This window comes from Somniosus microcephalus, chromosome 8, assembly GCF_052327205.1.
Source record: "Somniosus microcephalus isolate GS21.2 chromosome 8, FLI_Smic_1.0, whole genome shotgun sequence".
Classification (NCBI taxonomy): Eukaryota; Metazoa; Chordata; class Chondrichthyes; order Squaliformes; family Somniosidae; genus Somniosus; species Somniosus microcephalus.
This window is the reverse complement of record NC_140994.1, coordinates 227348176-227353387: the sequence shown is the minus strand read 5'-3', so window position 1 is coordinate 227353387 and position 5212 is coordinate 227348176. Positions and strand designations below refer to the sequence as shown.

Genomic DNA, 5212 nt, shown 5'->3' with positions numbered 1-5212 from the left:
TTATAACAGGAGGTTGCGGTCCAAGTTGGACTTGTTAAAACCAAATGTGCGGAGGGAAGTGGAAAACAAACAGTTTCGGCATATTAACAGCAAGACCACTCGAACTTTCGACGTAGGACAACCAGTGATGGCAAGGGGCTATGGAAACGACAAATGGCAGTCTGGAACAATCCGGGCCAGACAAGGACCTCTGATGTACACCGTAGATATTGGTCATAATGTGATAAGGCGTCATGCGGATCAACTGGTAGAGTCGAGAGCAAGGGTCGAACCCATGGTTGTGACAGAGACAGCTGTGGAAGACGTTCATGAACCTGAAGCATCTACCTCGGCCGAGAATGTATTTGATGATGATGACACCCAATACATTGGCAACCAACTAGAGGAGGCACCTCAACAACAAGAATCAGAGACCACTGAAAGGCGTTATCCAAGCCGAATCAGAAAGCCTCCTGAGAGACTGAACCTTTGAACTGTTATACCTGAAGTTATATATGTATATATGTTATGTTTATTTGGGGATATGACTGTTAAGCTAAAAAGGGAGGATTGTGGTGTATGTAACCTGTTCCACCTTAAGAGAACTTAAGCCTGGTCTACCTTAAGAAAGGTACTACTTTCTTTGGCTGCTGTATACGTAATACCGGTGGTGACCACACCGGTATATAAGCACAGTGTAATAATATTGTATTCAGTATAGTCCGACCTCCAACCAGTAAAGACCTGTTGAATTTACTCTTGTGGTCTGTGTAGTAATTCTCACTATAACACACAGACTTAACAGGCTCAGTGTCCACTTTTGTCTGATTATGTCTCTATGACGCACGATAGGGTGTATTTCTACGTTAAACGTGTTATGCAAATGAAAGTTCTTGTCATGTGCTTGCTTAAAGACTAACGGCTAGATTTTAAACTAACTGCCTGAGCATAAATCAATGGAAATGATAATTGAATGGTTTCTATAACAGACGGCCGATCCACAATGCTCGTTTTATGCCCTGGCCATGAATTGAAAATTTTCCCCTATGTGCTGATAACATCATTGGGATGAGCTGCTGTGGTGGTTCTTTGCAGACAGCGTGCAAGAGCTAATTGACATTAGCAGATACAGTCATTAAACGCAGGAGACATCAGCATGCCTGCAACTTCAACCATTTATGTTAATAGACTGTCAGGTTTAATAAAGCTTCAGTAGTACATTAAAAAAATCAGCCAACATAATGGCAGCACGTAACATTATTTACACTCTTTTTATAAAGGCAATTGAGCAACTTTTCTACTGAAACAGTCAGTGCTGAGCTCATGACCAACCATCACAAGAAAAATAACATGCAAGATGTTTACGATCCATCCCTCATTGTTGGGTTTTGGTGATGGGTCACGGTTTGTTTATCCAATGAATAGCCAATCCATACAAAACCAGGATGGTTGCAGGTTCGATCCCCGATCTGTGATGGGTTAGCTAATATGAGAAGGTGGTAGGAGTTAGATGGGAGAATTGGCGGATTGTTATCGCTGCTGGAAGTACAAATGTTGGGCACCTGGTAAAGGCAGGATTGGGCTTGACTGCAACACCCCTCAGAACCAAATGGCCTGTTCAGTCTCGCTGTGAAAGCTCATAAATAATGGTCACTAGAAGGAGGTCCCAGTGGACAATTGGTGCCTATAGAACTGTACCACAGCTAAAGTCAAACCTGCAACAGAGACAGAGAGGAAAGAAGGTTTGTGAGATAAAAACACCAACACAAATACACTTTATTCAATACAGGAAGAAAAATCAAATTGCTGGGATAATGGTAAAAGCTATATTTTACTGCTGGCAGAATCCAGCACTATGGCCAATAGTTGCTGATTTTCAACTTGCAATATTTGGTAAGAGTAGAACTGGTGCCAGATTTATAACTCCTTTCTTCCCTCCACCCATTCTCTCATTCTGGCAGTAGGAAGATAATTTGAGGGAGTTAGGACATTTGACCTACCAACTTGCTTGTCACCAAAATGTTTCTATTTTATTTGGAGATGGCTAATGGTGGAAATCAAGTAAAGGCCAGGCTTATCGCCATTCGAATACTTAATTCCCATTTCCCGGAAGTTGTGAAACACCCAAAAAAATCATAGTCAGTAAACAACAGACTGTTCTCAGCACATTATAGAAAATAACAAGATCACCAAAGGATTAAAAGGGAAAGAACATGATAAAGCTCACATCATGTTTCCTTTTTCATCTGCTTTTTAAATCTAATTTATTTTTGCCTCATTCTCTCCGCCCCATTTCTCACTACTCCTTATTTCCAGGGGAGGGATTGAATTACAGGGAGAGGTGCATTATAGAGATGGGTGTGTTACAAAAAGGCGCTGTATTGTCAGTGGTGGATGTTCTAGAGACCTGTGTTATGGAAAGGGTGGTTATCATTTGGGTTGTGGTGTATCACTTTTATACTGAGAAATGTTATAAACCAGAAACTGTTATATTGAAGGGCTGCTGTATTTCAGAATATTCAAGCATTTTCTGACATCAAATTTATTTTGTTGCTGTTACATTTCACGTATTTCTCTTCTTATCTTCTACTTGCATGTTTCAGTGCCAACAGCAGTCAATCACAAAATGAGATATTGCAATATCCATGGAGAACAATAATCAATGGGAGCAGGGAACAGTGCCATTCTATGACAATGTCACCAACAACATTTAAAGGTAAAATAACATTGGGAAATGAAACTTTAGTATGAAATCATATGCCAACTCTGCTATTGATTAAAGTTAAGAGCAAGATTATGTAAACTGGAAATAACAATAGAAAATGCTGGAAAAACTCAGCAGGCCAGGCAACATCCGTGGAGTGAGAAATAGAGTCAATGTTGCCTGGCCTGCTGAGTTGTTCCAGCATTTCTGTTGTTATTTCGGATTTCCAGCATCCGCAGTATTTTGCTATCGTACATTATGTAAACTGGATTGCTACCGACAGTTTACTAAATACATAGGCATACTTCCCTGATAGTGACTTCCTTTCAAAGTATGCAATCTGTACAAGTCAACGTTTAACTTCAGAACTTAATATTTTAGTTTTATTTTATTACCTTTGGGCATCTGGGAGTACTTAAGCAGAGCCTTACATCAAAAGATTTTAAGAAGTGGTGTAGAGCCCATGATAGGGTAATTTATATTTGATCTGTTGTGGGCTTGATGAGGTGAATGGCCTTTTCCCATTCATTTTATCTTATGTCCAATTTATCAGAGCTCCAGTGTAAATGAATTCCCTTCATGCCATGTTGTCATTGCAGAATTGCTGTGAATTGAAATTACAAGTAATTTTAGTCCTTCAATGGAACTTAATAACCCTTTTGAAATAATCTTTCTGTTCTCCAGATACAACATGCTTGTGGCCAGACTGCTGCCTGGATATAAATGGTGCAATATTTCACATATTGCCATTTGTACAGATTGACAAAGTTTATACATCTACAGATGACATCTAAATTCCAGCTGTGTTACAACTGCCTTAAAATTCACTTTTTTTCTATAATATTTCCAGTCATGCTAATCAAAATGAAGCATACCATTGTTGAAGAATGAAACAGTTTTCTATTTTTGGCATCCTGGATCAGTATGAAGCACTCACAGGCCAGATATAATGGCCCAGAAATTCGGGTCGGGGGCTTCCCGCAGGTGCAAGCCTCCGACTTGCACTTACCTTGCGCGCCGGCCGTTGAGCTGTGAGCCCCTGTGGAATTGCGATCCTGGGCCTCCTCCAACTGCCGGCATGCAGTGCTTGCACTTCCCAGGGGTGCAGTTAATTTGATGCGTCCCCTGGGATCATGTGGGCCATGGAGAGCCAATGGTAGCAGGGAATGCTTCATTCATAAGTTTGACAGGAAGGGCTATCAACCCTATAAATAATATAAGCCCCAAAACATCACTAAAACCTCAAATACATTTTTTAAAAAACATCACATTTTTAAAATAAACTATAAATTACATGAAATAACTATTTTAAACAATAATTTAAATTTTTGAAAAAATTAATTACATTTTCTAACGGGGCTAAAAATAAACTTACCTTTCTTTAAAGTATTTAAAAATAATGGCCCAGAAATTCGGGTCTCCACGGGTGAGTACGCACGGGGTACTCACCCGTAGGCCAAATGGAAGTGTCGGTTTCCTGCATGCATTGCGCATGCGCGGGAAACCGGCACTTCCGATCCTCTGAACAAAGTGGTTCAGAGGTCGAATGCGCGCGCAGGGGAGGCTGCGCGTGCGCTTTGAACTTAGTTTTTTTTTTGCAGGTTTTCACGCGACGTTAAGCTTGCAGGATTTACACATTTAAAAAGCAGTCATAAGGTCTGCTTTTTACAAGGTAAGTGGTCAATTAATTAAAATTAAAACATTTTTTCCACAGGTTTATTATTTTTAAATACTTTAAAGCAAGGTAAGTTTATTTTTAGCCCCGTTAGAATAAAAAATAATTTTTTTCAAAAATTTAAATTATTGTTTAAAATAGTTATTTAATGTAATTTATAGTTTATTTAAAAAGTGTGATTTAAAAAAAAATTATTTGAAGGTTTACTGCTATTTTGGGGCCCGTAGTATTTATAAGTTTTGACAGGTCTTCCTGTCAATCTTATGAATGGGCTCTTCCCTCCTCTGATTGGCTGCCCATGGCTCACGTGATCCCAGGGGACGCATCGCACTAACTACGCCCCTGGGACATGCAAGCACAGCGCGCCGGCAGCTGGGCCAGGCCCCGGAGCGGAATTCCACAGGGCCCTACAGCTCAACTGCCAGCGTGCAAGGTAAGTGCAGGTCGGGGGCTTGCACCCGCGGGAAGCCCCCAACCCGAATTTCACCACCTACCTTGTTAAAAGCAGGCCTTGCGACTGCTTTTTACATGTCTAACATCTGGAGACTTACCTTCCCGGTGAAACCTGGAAAAACAACGTAAGTTCAATGCGCACGAGCTGCCTCTCCCGCGCACGCATTCCACCTCTTAACCCCTTCTTTCAGGGGAACGGGAGTGCCGGTTTCCCGCGCATGCGCAGTGCATGCACGAAACCGGCACTTCCATTGGGCTTACGGGTGAGTACCCTGTGCGTACTCACCTGTGGAGACCCAAATTTCTGGGCCATTATAGACTAGATGCAGAGTATGTCCTGTCCACAAAAAGTAAGACAAATCTAACCCAACCAATTACCACCCTATCAGCCTACACCCAAT

The 5212-nt window shown here is 41.2% G+C and overlaps 1 long non-coding RNA gene across 1 annotated transcript; it reads right to left on the bottom strand.

The window, feature by feature from the left end:
• Nucleotides 1–1160: 1160 nt before the first annotated feature.
• Nucleotides 1161–4167, bottom strand: LOC147114138 (uncharacterized). The gene is made up of 3 exons (XR_015079157.1): nucleotides 4059–4167; nucleotides 3079–3287; nucleotides 1161–1694 (listed from the first exon to the last, which is right to left on the bottom strand). It is a non-coding gene; the product is annotated as an uncharacterized LOC147114138 (long non-coding RNA).
• Between the last annotated feature and the right edge of the window lie 1045 nt (nucleotides 4168–5212).